At 41.9% G+C, this 18,254-nt stretch overlaps 1 pseudogene; it reads left to right on the top strand.

Annotated features, from left to right (window-relative positions):
- LOC109219299 overlaps positions 1-17,969 on the top strand; it is a 34,227-nt pseudogene extending 16,258 nt beyond the window's left edge.

Raw genomic sequence — 18,254 nt, forward strand, 5'->3', positions numbered from 1 at the left:
AGATGTTCAATATAAATAAAAACGAGTTAGAAATGAATTACAATCGATTTGGAAGAGTACTTATCTTTGAAAAATCGCCCAAAGGTGTTTAGGTTTTGAAAAGTGAAAGATTTTCGGCTAAGTTACGAATTTGCAGGTCGCAGATGTCGCAGTTGCGACCAGGGTTCGCAATTGCGAACCCTTCAGAAGACTGTTCTCTTCGCATTTGCGACCACCCCATATTTTTGAGGGGTTCGCATTTGCGAGGCAGACGTCGCTTTTGCGACGAGGGTCCTCCGCATTTGCGACCAAATGATCGCATTTGGGATCAGGCCTACCCAGGCCTTCTTTCGCATTTGCGATGTTTTATTCGCATTTGCGGTCTCACATTTGCGAGCCAGGCTTCGCAAATGCGAAGCCTGCGGAACTGCAACATGCCAGCAATTTCCTAAGTGCAAATTTCACCCCGTGGCCTGTCCATAACTCACCCGAGCCCTCGGGGCTCCAAACCAAACATGCACACCAACCTAAAAACATCATACGGACTTGCTCGTGCAATCAAATCATCAAATACATCAACAACTATGAATTGAACCCCAAATTCATGAAATCATTCAAGAACACCAAAATTTCCAATATCTCAAATTTAAGTCCGTTTTATACCAAACCAATTCCGATCTTTACCAAATTTTTCAGATTCAACCAAATTATTATTTCAAACTTGTACCGGGCTCCAGAATCAAAATACGGGCCCGATACCATAAATTTCAAACATATTTCATTTCCAAAAACTCATATTTATTCCAAAAAATAATTTTATTTAAAAATTCATTTCTCGGGCTTGGGACCTCGGAATTCGATTCCGGGCATACGCCCAAGTCCCATATTTTCCTACGGACCCTCCGGGACTGTCAAATCACGAGTCCGGGTCCGTTTACCCAAAATATTGACCGAAGTCAACCTAAATTCATTTTAAAAGCAAAATTTATTATTTTTTTTTACAGATTTTCACATAATGGCTTTCCGGATACACGCCCGGACTGCGCACACAAATCGAGGTGAGATAAAGAGGAGGTTTTAAGGCCTCGAAACACAGAATTTATTTTCAAAACAAGTGATGACCTTTTGGGTCATCACATATATACCAACCAGTTACTTAAGAAGGAGCATTCTGGATGCCGAGCTTCGTTTAGAGATGATAAGGTATTGCTTCCTTATTTTTCTTCACTATTAGTTTTCTGGTGGTTTCAATGTATTTTACATGTTATTTGATATTGCTCTATTATGCCTAACTTCTCCACTATCTTTTGTACATTTAGGTAGAAGAATCATCTCGAATGAATAGGCTATTCCACAGAATTCCGATGGGATTGGAACATGTTGCAAATATGTTTAAACAGGCAGGAAAAAAAATCTATGCCAATTAGCGAATGAGAAAAGGATTATTTATTTGGTTTTGAAATTTTGGCTAAACATCTGCTAATGGCACATATTTTGCAGCATGTCACTTCTGCAGGCGAGATCTTGGTGAAACAAGCTGAAGATTTGGCAAGCAACATGGTGAATTGGCATGTTCAAGTTTCATATTTTTATGGGTTTACACCAAATAGGAACACTTGGTTCCTTAAGGTTGGCTTAAAAGGCCAAATTTGACTTCAGTCAACGTTTTAAGTAAACAACCTCGGAATCGGGATTTGAAGGTTCCAACAGGTTCGTATGATGATTTCGGACTTGGGCGTATGTCCAAATCGGATTTTGGATGACCCGGGAGCGTTTTGGCGCCTAATAGTGAAAGTTGATTCCTTAAGGATTTTGAAGTTCTTTAAATTTGGTTTGGAGCGGGTTTTTGTAATATCGATGTCTGAACGGAATTCCGAGACCGGAAATAGTTCCGTATTATCATTTAAGACTTGCACGCAAAATTTGGTGTCTATCCGAGTAGCATAAGTGTGTTTCGTTACATTGGATGTGAATTGAAGAACTTGAAGTTCATAAGTTTGATTTAATTTGTTTAGGGGGTGATTCTTAGATTTGACGTTGTTTCGGGCGTTCAGAGCGTTCGAGCGAGTCCGTTTTATGATTTTAAACTTGTCGGTATGTTCGGGCGGGGCCTCGGGGCTCCGAGCGTCAATCGGACAAGGCTCGAGTTAAGACAGAAAAGTTAAGAAGGAGCTGAAGCTCCAGTTCTGTCATAACCGCACTTGCGGTTGGCCAGCCACAAGTGCGAGACCGCAGAAGTGGCCCACCAAACGCAGATGTGGCCCAAGGGGAGGAGCCAAGGAACCGCAGATGCGGCTCATCTTCCGCAGAAGCGAAACCGCAGGAGCGGCCCCCAGACCGCAAATGCGACCCCAGTTAGCCCAACCAAATTCCGCAAATGCAGACGTTCCCTCGCAGAAGCGAGACCGCAGATGCGGTCCCCTAACCGTAGGTGCAGAAATCACAAAAGGAAGTGCCTTCATTTAATACGGGAATGTGTCATTTTTGACACATTTCATTCATTGGCGATTTGGGAGCTTCCAAAGAGGGGATTTTGGCCTAGAATCTTGAGGTAAGTTATTCCTACTCAATGTGAGTTTAAAACATAGTTTAGGGGTAGATTACACCATGTAAATTAGTAAAAATTGTGGGTTTATAGTGAAACCTAGGATTTTGATTAAAAAAAACAAGATTTAACCATGAAATTTGTTAGGAAATGAAGTAAAAATAATATATTCTTGATCCTTGGGTTATGGGTTACAACTTTATTAAAAAAATTTTGGAATCCGGGCACGCGGGCCTGGGGATAAATTTTAGGAACCTTGCATTTAGGGTTGGGAAATTACTTTAATAGTTAGAATATGAACTCTTGAGCATGTATTGACTAGTTCTTACCCCGTTTGAATAGTTTTGGATCGTTTGGCTCCGTATTGAGGGTTTGAGCGCATTATTGAATCTGCAAGTGAGCTTTGAAGCAAGGTGAGTCTCCTTTCTAACCACGTAAGAGAGAAATAACCCCCTAGGTGAATTAAATAAATGTATGTGACTATCTGTGGGGGCTACGTACATACGTGGTGATGAGAGTCTGTGTGTAGCTACTATTATGCTAATTGTCCGGGTAGTTTAACCCGTATCATTCCATACTTGCAAATGCTTACGTTCTTGCTTGCTACTGAGATCACTTAATACATGCTATAAATTGTAAATAAATATAAACGGATGTACGCACTTACTTGAGAACTTGTATGAATTTATTTGACTATAAATGAGCAATGTGTGCTTACTTGATAATAAATTGCTATTTGTGGATCGGGTCAATCACGTCGGTAGAAAATAGATGCATCTATGGTTCGTGCCATTTGATCCACTAGCTGTGCACAATTTATTATTATGTCGGACCGGGCCGTACGACCTCGGCATAATGTGCGCAATATATTTATGTGGAATTTTCCCGTGTTATACTCTGCTTAAATGCTTGAAATGTAACTTATTACATGACATGACTGAAATTGATATATTGTTAAGAAGCAATATCTTATTTCTCTTTGATCTGGGACTGTCATTATATCCCTGTTATCCATGCTTAGCGTAGCACTTAAATATTATTGATATTGACCTTAGTAAGTGTCAAGTCGACCCTCCATCACTACTTCTTCCTGGTTAGACTGGATACTTGATGGGTACATATTTTTTATGTACTAATACTATGCTTCTGTACTTAACTGTACAGGATCTGAGGCAGGTGCATCTAGCTACCCGTCCGGCGCGCGTTCCTGATTCTTGATCGAGATCTCACGGTGAGCTGCCCCTTCTGAGTCGTTCAGCAGCATGCCGGAGTCTTTTCTTTTGTTTATTGTTATTTACTTTCTACTCTATTTCAGGAAGTAGGATAGTGGTATTTTTGTACGTTCTACTAGTTTCCCTAGTACTTGTGACACTAGTTCCTGGCACACACTTGTAGACTATTATTTTGGGATGTATTTCTATTATTATGAACTCCTTAATCTTCGACTGTCTTAAAGGTTATGATTAAGAAAAATATCGGGATTGTTTTTGTAAAAAAAATGAGAACTCACTGGTTGACTAGGGTTGGCTTGCCTAACAACAGTGTTGGGCGCCATCACGACCTATAATGGAATTTGGATCGTGACAACATGGTATCAGAGCACTAGGTTCACGTAGGTCTCACAAGTCATGGGCAAACTTAACAGAGTCTTGTGGATCGGTACGGAGACGTATGTACCTATCTTTGAGAGGCTATAAGGTGCTAGGAAAATACTTTTTATTCATCTTCTATCGTGGAGTTGATGGTATACTTAAATTCCTTCTTCTATTCTCTCACAGATAGTGAGGACGCACACGGCAGATGTTCCAAACTCGGGAGGAGCTGCTCCCCCCGTTGCTAGAGGCCGAGGTAGAGACCGGGGGAGGGAATCGGCCCGAGGTAGGGGACAAGGGCGTCCCAGAGCTGCCCCAATTGCACCACCGGCGGATCCTGCGGGGGATCCTATTATTGAGGAGCAAGGCGAGGTGCCCGCAATAGAGCCTACCCCAGCAGACTTTATGATAGCACCGGGTTTTCAGGAGGTCATGGGCCGTATGTTGCGGTCCATGGATTCCATGACTCAAGCTAGTTTATTTCCAGCAGACCCAGCCATATCTCAGGCGGGAGGGGGAGCACAGACCCCTACTGCTCAGGCTCCTTGTCATGCAGCTGTAGTGTGTCAGACTCCGGATGCACTACTCGCGGATGGGGCTCAGCCAGTTGCTGCAGTGGTACCCGAGCCCAGACCGGCTGCGGACGGGGATCCGCAGAAGTTATTGGACAGATGGACTAGGCTACACCCTCCTATCTTCGGAGGTGAGCCTCATGAGGATGCCCGGGATTTCATTGATAGGTGCAGGGACAGACTGCACAACATGAGGATGTTGGAGTCCCATGGGGTTGACTTCACTACATTCCAGCTGGAGGGCAGGGCCCGTAGATGGTGGCAGTCTTATGTTCTTGGCAGGCCAGCCGGTTCTCCTCCCATTACATGGAGTCTGTCACACCTCCTTTTTTCTCTTACTACACCCCGCAAGGGTATAATAAAGTGAGTTATTTCCAACTTGAAGTGACAATCGAAACGGGATTTATTTAACTAAAACTCAGAGTCGCCACTTGGGAGATTTATGGCGTCCCAAGTCACCGGTTTTAATCCCTAATCGAGGAAAAGAATGACTCTGTTATTACAGTCTGCGAATCAAAAATCCGGGTAAGGAATTCTGTTAACCCGGGAGAAGGTGTTAGGCACTCCCGAGTTCCGTGGTTCGAGCACGGTCGCTTTGATCCTACATGGCTTATTAAATTGTTTAATTACTGATTTTAGAACCTATGTGTTTTTACCTTTTTCACCGCTTTTAATTAAGAAAATTATCTTGAAACGGGTTACGCGTATGTATATCCATTTGTTTGGCGCGTCAAAAATCATGTCACGCGAACGTGTCCACAATTAATAATGCTTTAGGATTATTAAGAAAGTTTGGCCAAAGTTGCGCGAACGCGTACTCTGGTTTTGTTTTTAAAATCGTAATTATGTTACGCGAACGTATACACAATCACGATATTATTTTAAACAGCCCTAAAGTCTTTTCTACGAATATTAATCATTTTATATCTAGGCTATGGAACTAATACGAGGACCACGCAATTGTCATTTTTGTTTGGCATGGCACACCTCAATTCTAAGTTAAAAGGGGAATTCAATTGCATTCACAAGGTCGTAAGATTTGCTGCCTAGCATTGTTCACTCGTTCTAGGCTGGGGAACCCAATTACCCAACATAAATGAGGCAGAGGTTCCATAATGGTCCAGGCTAAGGGACTGCGTTTTAACAGAGGGAAAGAGGCTAAAGGTATGAGATTAAAGTGTGGGCCAAACGCGAAGCCCAATAGCTACGGCCCCAAGACTGTTTGAATTACCAATTGAGGCCAGTCCAAGCTTGGCCCAAGACAGGGCCCAAATTTTAACGAGGAGAACTTCAACCAACGACCAGACCCTCAGTTCGATTCCCCACAATGGATCTTACAGAATTACTACTTAATTTCTGGATTTAACATGCTTCAATAAGAAATAAACAGATGATCCTAACCACAAATCACTATTTAATTTCCAGATTTAGCATGCTTCAATAGGAAATGAACAAATCATCATTTGGAAGCTTAAAATTGATAAACATCAGGTAACCATGCTGATCCCCATTTTCAAATAATTTCACAAAGCAATTTATACAGTTCCATACTTACTTTCCAAAGACAATTTCGAAATACAGCCTCTAAACTAAACTAGTATGACTTTGCAAGCCGTCATTTGGGCATTCAACGACAACTGAAATGAAACTTCCCAGGATCAAAGTCAAATTCAACTTTTATTTGAAGTTTTTATCTACTGAAGGCTCAAAATATTCACGGAGAAAGGCACATAAACCATGCTTCAGATCTTCCATGGTCTTTACCCTGTTTGCATTTAACAGTGTACCACAACACTTTAAACATAATAGACTATACCATCATTAACAGTAGCTTTTTTAATACAAAATCCTCTACAAACAAGAGTTATTCAAAAAAACTTAAGGCTAAAATTTCAATATATTCGAAGAAATATGCTGTTGTAGTATTTGACAATTCTAAAATACCCTACACTTAACTAACAAGGCTTAATCACAAAACTTAGCTATTAATCCATGTTTGATCAAATTCTTTGTCTCAACAGTTCATAATTCAATTACAATCATAAGGACTTAGTTAAACAACAACAATCAACCAAACTACATTGTGAATCCAAATGACTAGAAGATAAACATTATGAAGAGGTACAGCTGTGGCACAAACAGAACTACTACCAAAATTAACACTGTCTTTATTCAATCTTCAAATTGAAGTTACATCATGAAGGATTCAGAATTTGTACCTGGAGATTAAAGGAAAAGAGGTGAAGAAACAGTAACAGCAACAGGGTAATTGCTTCAGCAACATGAATCAACCAGTTTCAACACTTAAACCCAGGAAATCAACTCAGCAAAACCAATGAAAGTTAATCGTTCAACTAGCTTGAACCAAAAACTTTAATAAACCAACATTAATCCATTTTTTGACTATTAGAATAGGAACTTTGTTTTTCAGAAGTAAAAATTACTGAAACTTAATCGAACAGTGGAACCTTTGCTTTTTCTTTTTTTGTATTTTTCTGGAATTCTATCTCTAATTCTCTTTCAGATTTTTAGAATATTTCCCCCTCTATCTCTCTTATGTTTCCTTGCCAGGCAAGAAAAGTGCCTTTATAGGCAAGCAAATAGGGCAAACCTACAAGTTTTCCCTTACACTTCTAGTCCCTCCTAACTTTCATTTTTTGGCAGTTAATCCCTCATTTTCTGACTTGTTACCCAAGTTAAACCATCACATTCCTGAAATTCAATTAAAACCCCTACTAGAAGCTTCCCATTCTATTATTAAAAGATTCCCTAAGTGGATTACCCCAATTACCCCTTTCAATTATTGTTATTTACCCTTCCAAATGTGGGTCGCATTGGCCCAACCAAATTGGTATGGGTCTGCAGACCCTAAAACGGATCCTACTTAGGCTTTTTAATTTTCAGAACCAATTAAAGACAATCAGGGACCCCCAATTAAGACCTGACCCAACATTAATTCCCAAGATAAGAAACCCAACACCTTTTCTTTACAAAGCAGCCCAAACAAACAAAAACAAACAAGCACAAAATTGAATGAACTAATCAATCTAACTTCATAACAGTAAATTAACTAGGTCATGGTCCTAATTTATTAGCTAGGTGATTAAACTGATGATGAAATTGAGACAGTAATCATGCTATCAATACAAACGAATTAAACAAGCAAAACAGGGTTGAGGAACGGACTAGAGAAGAACAAACGGACAGTCAACAATTCCGGCTAAGACTCGATTTGAATTTCAACTGATTTGTCCAAAGAAAGAGAAGAAAAGAAGAAGAACGCAAGCCAAAATAACACAACAAACTAAAATAAAGAAACAACTCACCGCATCAAGCTTGGACTCGAGGCCTGATTTTTTGACTTCATCCCCAAATAATGTTAACCGCTTGTTCTTGAAAGAACAAGCGGACAACACTATTTCGTGACGAAATCGACTCTAAAACTTATGAAGGCTGGAGCAATCATCATGCATGCTCAGGTTTGAGTTTTGGGCTCTTAGAAACTTGGATTTTGGATTTGAAATTCGAGAAGTTTAATGAGGTTTTGAGGGAAATGGATTGTGGATTCAGCATGAGGGTGTCTTGGTGGTTCCATGGTGTTATTTTGGGGGGTTTTGGTGGCGGCGGCGCCACCGGTGGTGAAGGAATCTCTTGGCGGTGATCGTTTAGGGTTTGAGGAGAGGGGTTGTGAGGGAGATGAGTGAGGGGTAGGGGGGTGTTTAGGACAGTCTTATACTTAAGACATCTTAGTTCACAGCCGTTCGATTGAGGAATCTCGACGACTCAGATCTTTCTTGGCTAAACGGTACCGTTTTGGACGGCAAAGGGCGGACTGGTTTTTTGGAACGGGCTTGGGCCGGTTTTGGAGGGTATTTTGACGGGTTGCAGCTTGGGCTTGACGATTTTAGCCCAGAATTGGTTCTCTTCCTCTTTTATTCCCATTGTTCCTTTAAACAAGATTAAAATAGAACCAAAATTACCTCTAAATTAATTTTATACAACCAAATTAACGTATCAAACATGCTACTTAATCCTAAATAATAATTGTCACAAACAAATTGAAAGAAAAACCAACTAAAATCAAAGTTAAAATTAAAGGTGCAAATTAACCCATTTTTTGTGATTTTCTTTTTATAAAATGACTAATTACTAAAAAAAATATCAAATTAAATCCTAAATGCAAATGCACGTATATTTTTGTATTTTTCACTAATTAAAATGCACAAACAAAAATGCAAACAATTAACCGAAAATGTCACAAAAATCCGCAAAATTGCAAATACTGAAATGAATTATTTTGTTTTGAATTTCTGGGAGTAATTCATATTGGGCAAAAATCACGTGCTCACAGCTGCCCCTCTTTGCTCGGAAACACGAATAGTTTTCGTGCAAAGATAAGTGAGCGGATACGAGCGATTTTTGCCCGTTTGAATACTCCGTGGGAAGCATTTTTGAAAGATTTGACCGCACCCTGCTTCTGAGGTTGCCTACATATCCTTGGCTAAAAAGGAATCAGGTCAGTGTAGTTCGGGAAGGTCTGGTAGCTGGGACTACCATGAAGCTGTGGTTTCACTGTTGCTGCTGCTGCTGCTACTACTGCTTACTGAACCCCCTTATTACACCGTGTCAAAAATAAAAAAACTAGACTGAGCTATGAGCTATGAATTACAAAAGATCCTATCTATATCTTGATCTTGTATTCNACTGATGATGAAATTGAGACAGTAATCATGCTATCAATACAAACGAATTAAACAAGCAAACAGGGTTGAGGAACGGACTAGAGAAGAACAAACGGACAGTCAACAATTCCGGCTAAGACTCGATTTGAATTTCAACTGATTTGTCCAAAGAAAGAGAAGAAAAGAAGAAGAACGCAAGCCAAAATAACACAACGAACTGAAATAAAGAAACAACTCACCGCATCAAGCTTGGACTCGAGGCCTGATTTTTTGACTTCATCCCCAAATAATGTTAACCGCTTGTTCTTGAAAGAACAAGCGGACAACACTATTTCGTGACGAAATCGACTCTAAAACTTATGAAGGCTGGAGAAATCATCATGCATGCTCAGGTTTGAGTTTTGGGCTCTTAGAAACTTGGATTTTGGATTTGAAATTCGAGAAGTTTAATGAGGTTTTGAGGGAAATGGATTGTGGATTCAGCATGAGGGTGTCTTGGTGGTTCCATGGTGTTATTTTGGGGGGTTTTGGTGGCGGCGCCGCCACCGGTGGTGAAGGAATCTCTGGGCGGCGATCATTTAGGGTTTGAGGAGAGGGGCTGTGAGGGAGATGAGTGAGGGGTAGGGGGTGTTTAGGACAGTCTTATACTTAAGACATCTTAGTTCACAGCCGTTCGATTGAGGAATCTCGACGGCTCAGATCTTTCTTGGCTAAACGGTACCGTTTTGGACGGCAAAGGGCGAACTGGTTTTTTAAAACGGGCTTGGGCCGGTTTTGGAGGGTATTCGGACGGGTTGCAGCTTGGGCTTGACGATTTTAGCCCAGAATTGGTTCTCTTCCTCTTTTATTCCCATTGTTCCATTAAACAAGATTAAAATAGAACCAAAATTACCTCTAAATTAATTTTATACAACCAAATTAACCTATCAAACATGCTACTTAATCCTAAATAATAATTGTCACAAACAAATTGAAAGAAAAACCAACTAAAATCAAAGTTAAAATTAAAGGTGCAAAGTAACCCATTTTTTGTGATTTTCTATTTATAAAATGACTAATTACTAAAAAAAATATCAAATTAAATCCTAAATGCAAATGCACGTATATTTTGTATTTTTCACTATTAAAATGCCACAACAAAAATGCAAACAATTAACAGAAAATGTCACAAAAATCCGCAAAATTGCAAATACTGAAATGAATTATTTTGTTTTGAATTTCTGGGAGTAATTCATATTGGGCAAAAATCACGTGCTCACACAGTCAGTTCACACAGCTTTTCCCGGATAGGTATATTCCACCCTCTAAGAGAGAAGAGTTGCGGTATCAGTTTGAGCTGCTTGAGCAGGGTAAGATATCGGTGACCGACTATGAGGAGAGGTTTTCTAAGTTGTCCCACCATGCACTGATGATACTTCCTACTGGCGCAGAGAGGTGCGGAGGTTGTCGCAACGTTGCATTCTGGTATTAGGGCCAACATGGCCCGAGAGGTGGAGATGGGGACTTCTTATCAGCTGGTAGTGGAGATTGCTCAGAGGATTGAGAGCTACCGTCTGAGAGGTAGAGAGCAAATGCAGCAGGACAAGAGGGCTCGATTCTCTAGAGAGTTTAGAGGTGCCCCGGCTAGGGGCAGAGGTCAGTTTGGGAGGGGTCAGCCCAGCAGGCCCCCATATTCAGTACCACCACCTCCTCGAGGTGCTCCAGCGCGCCCCTATTTCAGCACCATACCGGAGAGTTCTTATCGTCCTCTAGCTATCCACGATTCTTCTGGTTCCCACTTCAGTGCCATACCGGAGAGTTCATACCGCCCACCGGCTATTCAAGCTTCTTCCAGTGGGTCTACAGGCTATCAGGGTCATACATCAGGGCAGCAGGTCACCGCACCGAGGGGTAGTTTTCAGTGGGGAGACCTTAGTCACATGAGGAGATACTGCCCCAGACTTCGGGGCAAGGCAGTGCAGCAGGGTCAGCAGCCTATGATTGCAGCACCGACTGCCCAGCCGCCCAGAGGCGTAGGATAGACTAGTAGGGGCCGTCCTAGAGGTGGAGGCCAGGCAGGGAGAGGTCAACCAGCTACTCCTCAGTTAGGTGGAGGCCAGCCAGCCGGCGCTCCAGCCAGATTCTATGATTTTCCGGCCAGACCAGATGCATTGGCCTCAGATGTCGTTATCACAGGTATTATTTCTGTCTGCGGTAGGGATTCTTCAGTGCTATTTGATCCAGGGTCTACCTATTCATATGTATCATCTCTGTTTGCTCATTTTCTGGATATTCCTCATGAGTCCCTAGGTACTCCTGTTCATGTGTCCACTCCTCTGGGCGATTCTGTGATTGTGGATCGGATCTACCGGTCCTGTGTGGTTACATTCTATGGTTTTGATACTAGAGCAGACCTCCCGTTGCTTTATATGACCGACTTTGAGGTCATCCTAGGCATGGATTAGTTATCCCCATACCACGTCGTTCTAGATTGCCATGCCAAGACTGTTACTTTAGTAATGCCAGAGTTGCCAAGATTGGAGTGGAAGGGTTCCTCAGTTAGTATATCTAGTCGGGTTATCTCTTTTCTGAAGGCTCGACAGATGGTCGAGAAAGGTTGTTTGGCTTATCTGGCTTATGTTCGGGACACCACCGCAGAGTCTCCGATGATTGATTCGGTTCCAGTGGTCCGGGAGTTCACCGATGTGTTCCTTCTGACCTTCCAAGCATGCCACCGGATTGTGATATTGATTTCTGTATTAATTTGGCTCCAGGTACCAATCCTATATCTATCCCACCGTACCGTATGGCTCCAAAAGAGTTGAAGGAACTGAAGGAGCAGCTTGAGGAGTTGTTAGCAAAAGGGTTTGTGAGACTGAGTGTGTCACCTTGGGGTGCACCAGTGTTGTTTGTGAAGAAGAATGATGGGACTATGTGGATGTGCATTGATTACCACCAGTTGAACAAGGCTACCATCAAGAACAAGTACCCGTTGCCACGCATTGATGATTTTTTTGATTAGTTGCAGGGTGCTAGGGTGTTCTCTAAGATCTACATGAGATCAGGGTATCATCAGCTGAAGATTCGGGACTCAGATGTCCCGAAGACTACTTTCTGTACTAGATATGGCCATTATGAGTTTCGTATGATGTCCTTTAGCTTGACTAATGCCACAATGGCAGACTTGATGAACAGGGTGTTCAGAGAATGGCACCAATAATGGGACATACAATGCATTACAGACGAATGGTCATTACGCTTCATATTGATTCCTTTGTTATTGTCTTCATTTATGACACTTTGATATAGTCACGTAGCCTGGGGGAGCACGAGCAGCTTTTGAGAGTAGTGCTTCAGAACTTGCGAGAGGAGAAGCTATATGCTAAGTTCTCCAAGTGTGAGTTTTGGCTAGAGTCAGTAGCATTTTTGGGTCATATTGTATCAGGAGAGGGTATTCAGGTCGATCCCAAGAAGATTGAGGCAGTTCAGAGTTTGCCACGTCCTACTTCAGTGACTGAGATCAGGAGTTTCCTGGGGTTAGCAGGTTATTACCGCCGATTTGTATAGGGCTTTTCATCCATTGCATCACCATTGACTAGATTTACCCAGAAGGGTGCTCCTTTCCGTTGGTCCGATGATTGTGAGGCGAGCTCTCAGAAGCTCAAGACAACCTTGACTACAGCACCGGTTCTAGTGTTGCCTTCCGGTTCGGGGATGTATACGGTATATTGCGATGCTTTACGCGTTGGCTTAGGATGTGTATTGATGCAGGAGGGGCGAGTTATTGAATTTGCTTCACATCAGCTGAAGATTCATGAGAAGAATTACCCTGTGCACGGCCTAGAGTTAGCAGCGATTGTTCATGCTCTTAAGATATGGAGGCATTATCTATATGGGGTGTCATGTGAGGTTTATACTTATCATCGTAGCTTATAGCATTTGTTCAAGCAGAGGGATCTAAATTTGAGGCAACGTAGATGTCTTGAGTTACTGAAGGATTATGAGATCACCATTTTTTATCATCCAGGCAAGGAAAATGTGGTTGCAGATGCCTTAAACAGGAAGGCAGAGAGTATGGGTAGCTTGGCATACATTTCAGCGGAGGAGAGGCCACTAGCTTTGGACGTTTATTCCTTGGCTAACAGACTTGTGAGGTTGGACATTTTAGAGCCCAGCTGAGTCCTTGCGTGCGTTGTTGCTCAGTCTTCATTATTGGGTCAGATTAAGGCTCGACAGTTTGATGATCCGCACTTGGCAGTTCTTAGAGAGACGGTGCTACAGGGTAGTGCCAAGGAGGTTTCCATTGGCGAGGATGGTGTTCTGCGACTCCAGGGTCGCTTATATGTTCCTGATGTCGATAGCTTGAGGGAGAGGATCCTAGAGGAGGAACACAGTTCACGGTATTCCATTCATCCAGGTGCTACGAAGATGTATCGTGACATGAGGCAACATTATTGGTGGCGGCGGATAAAGAAAGACATAGTTGAGTATGTGGCTAGATGTTTGAATTACTAGCACGTTAAGTATGAGCACTAGAGGCCAGGGGGACTACTTCAGCAGATGCCTATGCCGAAGTGGAAGTGGGAGCGCATTACTATGGACTTTGTAGTTGGGTTATCGCGGACATTACGGAAGTTTGATGCAGTTTGGGTCATTGTCGACAGGTTGACCAAGTCGGCCACTTTATTCTGATTGTGACTACTTATACTTCAGAGAGGTTGGCTCGGATCTACATTCGGGAGATATTTTGGTTGCACGGTATGCTTGTTTCCATCATATCAGATAGAGGCCCTCAGTTCACTTCCCATTTCAGGAAAGTCGTACAGAGTGTGTTAGGGACCCGTGTAGAGCACAACACAACATTTCACCCGCAGACCAACAGGCAGTCGGAGCGGACAATTCAGATTATGGAGGACACGCTTAGAGCATGGGTGACTGACTTTGGAGGGCAGTGGGATCAGTTCATGCCTTTGGCCGAGTTTGCTTACAATAACAATTATCAGTCCAGCATCGAGATGGCTCCATTTGATGCTTTATATGGACGATGATATCGTTCTCCTATCGGGTGGTTTGAGCATGGCGAAGCTAAGTTCTATGGTACAAATTTGGTGAAAGATGCCTTGGAAAAGGTAAAGTTGATTCAGGAAAGACTTCGCACAGCTCAGTCCAGACAGAAGAGCTCCGCGGATCAGAAGGCGCGTGATGTATCATTCATGGTCGGCAAGAAGGTTCTCTTGAAAGTCTAGCCGATGAAGGGTATTATGAGATTCGGGAAAAGGGCAAGTTGAGCCCCAGATTTATAGGCCCATTTGAGGTGTTGAGGCGAGTTGGGGAGGTTGCTTATGAGCTTTCTTTACCTCCCATCTTATCGGGAGTTCATCCGTTTTTTCATGTGTCTATGCTTCGGAGGTAACACGCCGACTTGTCTCATTTGTTAGACTTCAGTACTATTCAGCTAGACGAGAGCTTGGGTTATGAGGAGGAGCCAGTTGCCATTGTTGATAGACAGGATCGCCAGTTGAGATCCAAGAGGATTTCTGCGGTAAGGGTCCCGTGGAGGGGCCAACCAGTCAAGGAGGCAACCTGGGAGTCCGAGGAGGACATGCGGAGCAGATATCCACGCTTATTTAGCACTTCAGGTATGAATCTAAACCCGTTCGAGGACGAATATTTGTTTAAAAGGTGGAGCATGTAAAGACCCAATTGGTCGTTTTGCTTTCTAGAACCCCGTTTCCCTAAATAAGACTTCCCGTACTTGCTTTTGCTGATTTATGACTTGTGGGGATGGTTGGTTTGGGATTTGGAAGAGTTTGGGTTGAAATCAAAACACTTGCTTCCTTAAGGTTGTCTTAAAAGGCCAAGTTTGAATTCGGTCAACGTTTTGAGTGAACGACCTCGGAATCAGGATTTGAAGGTTCCAACAGGTTTGTATGATGATTTCAGACTTGAGCGTATGTCCGGATCGGGTTTTGGATAACCCGGAAGCGTTTTGGCGCCTAATAGTGAAAGTTAATTCCATAAGGATTTTGAAGTTCTTTAAATTTGGTTTGGAGCAGATTTTTATCATATCAACGTCCGAACGGAATTCCGAGAACGAAAATAGTTCCGTACTATCATTGAAGACTTGCATGCAAAATTTGGTGTCAATCCGAGTAGTATAAGTGTGTTTCGTTACATTGGATGTGAATTGAAGAACTTGAAGTTCATAAGTTTGATTCAATTGGTTTAGCGGGTGATTCTTAGATTTGGCGTTGTTTCGGGCGTTTTGAGGATTCGAGCGAGTCCGTTTTATGATTTCAAACATGTCGGTATATTCGGGAGGGGCCTCGAGGCCCCGAGCATCAATCGGGCGAGGCTCGAGTTAAGTTAGAAAAATTTAGAAGGAGCTGAAGCTCCAGTTCTGGCATAATGCGGCCCAAGGGGAGGATCCCAAGAACTGCAGATACGGCTCCTCTTCAGCAGGAGCGGCCCCCAGAATGCAGATGCGGCCCCAGTTAGCCTGACCAAATTCTGCAGATGCGATCGTTCCCTCGCAGAAGCGAGACCGCAGATGCGGTTCCCTAACCGCAGGTGCGAAAATCGTAGAAGATAGTGCCGTCATTTAATACGGGAATGTGTCATTTTTGACACATTTCATTCATTCCTTGGGCGATTTGGGAGCTTCCAAAGAGGGGATTTCGGCCTAGCATCTTGAGGTAAGCTATTCCTACTTAATGTGAGTTTAATACATAATTTAGGGGTAGATTACACCATGTCAATTAGTGAAAATTGTGGGTTTAGAGTAAAACCTAGGGTTTTGATAAAAAAAATGATTTAACCACGAAATTCATTAGGAAATGAAGTAAAAATCATATATTCTTGATCCTTAGGTTATGGGTAACAACTTTATTCAAAACTTTCTGCAATCCAGGCACGTGGGCCCGGGGATGAAGTTTAAGAACCTTGCATTTAGGATTGGGAAATTACTTCAACAGTTAGAATATGAACTCTTGAGTATGTATTGACTAGTTCTTACCCCGTTTGAATAGTTTTGGATCGTTTGGCTCCGTATTGAGGGTTTGAGCACATTCTTGAATTTGGAAGTGAGTTTGGAGCAAGTTGAGTCTCCTTTCTAACCTCGTAAGAGGGAAATAACCCTCTAGGTGAATTAAGTAAATGTATGTGACTATCTGTAGCGGCTACGTATGTACGTGGTGACGAGAGTCCGTGCGCAGCTACTATTATGCTAATTGTCCGGGTAGTTTAGGACTCGTATCATGCCATACTTGCAAATGCTTACGTTCTTTCTTGCTACTGAGATCAATTAACACATGCTAGAAATTGTAAATAAATATAAACGGATGTACGCACTTACTTGAGAACTTGTATGAATTTATTTGACTATAAATGAGCAATGTGTGCTTACTTGATAATAAATTGTTATTTATGGATCGGGCCGATCGCCTCGGTAGAAAATAGATGCATCTATGGTTCATGCCATTTGACCCTCTAGCAGTGCACAGTTTATTATTATGTCGGACCGGGCCGTACGACATCGGCATAATGTGCGGATGTATTTATGTGGAATTTTTCCGTGTTATACTCTGCTTAAATGCTTGAAATATAACTTATTACATGACATGACTGAAATTGATATATTTTTAAGAAGTAATATCTTATTTCTCTTTGATCTGGGACTGTCATTATATCAATGTTATCCATGCTTAGCATATCACTTAAATATTATTGATATTGACCTTACTAAGTGTCAAGTCGACCCCTCGTCACTACTTCTTCAAGGTTAGACTGGATGCTTGCTGGGTACTTGTTGTTTATGTACTCATACTACGCTTCTGTATTTAACTGTACAGGATCAGAGGCAGGTGCATCTAGCTACCTGTTCGGCGCGCGTTCCTGATTCTTGATCAAGATCTCACAGTGAGCTCCCCCTTCTGAGACGTTCAACAGCATGTCGGAGTCTCTTCTTTTGTTTATTGTTACTTACCGTCTATTCCATTTCAGGCAGTAGAATAGTGGTATTTTTGTACATTCTACTAGTTGCCCTAGTACTTGTGACACTAGTTCCTGGCACGCACTTGTAGACTATTATTTTGGGATGTATTTCTATTATTATGAACTCCTTAATTTTCGACTGTCTAAAAGTTTAAGATTATGAAAAATATGGGGATTGTTTTGGTAAAATAAATGAGAACTCACTAGTTGACTAGGGTTGGCTTGCCTAACAACAGTGTTGGGCGCCATCTCGACCTATAATAGAATTTGGGTTGTGTCACATGGACTCATCCTTTTTCTCAGGTCTTTGTTAGGAAGTTGATTGAGCTTCACGACAAGTGGTTATGGAATGTTTTAATAATAACTTCTTCTTGTATATGATATGTTCAGCTGTTAATAGTTGCTTGTTGATCTCTTTTGCTTTGAATTATTTGTCAAAGTTTCTGATGTCTAAAGTTTGACTTATACAGGCTGTAACGTGGCATTTGAGGTCTTGCGTGAGAATACTGTACCAAGCTATTTGAGTGTAGATCTTCTTGCTTCTTATTGCGATAATGCTTTTAAGAAAAGTTGGGGTGAAAAGCTCAGTGATGATGTTATTGAGGAGATGTTCGATAAGGTATTGTAATGACCCGATCGGTCTTCTTGCTTTTTAGATCCATGTTACCCTAATTAATACTCTCCGTATATGCTTTTACTACTTTATGACTTGCGAGGATGGTTAGTTTCGGGTTTGGAAGGGGTTGAGTTCAAATCGGAACACTTAGTTCCTTAATAATGGCTTAAAATGGTTAAGTTTGACTTAAGTCAACTTTTTTAGTAAACGACCTCGAAATCGGGATTGGAAGGTTTCAATAGGTTTGTATGATGATTTTGGACTTAGGCGTGTGTTCGGATCGGGTTTCGGACGACC

The sequence above is a fragment of the Nicotiana attenuata genome, chromosome 2 (genome assembly GCF_001879085.1).
Source record: "Nicotiana attenuata strain UT chromosome 2, NIATTr2, whole genome shotgun sequence".
Taxonomy (NCBI): Eukaryota; Viridiplantae; Streptophyta; class Magnoliopsida; order Solanales; family Solanaceae; genus Nicotiana; species Nicotiana attenuata.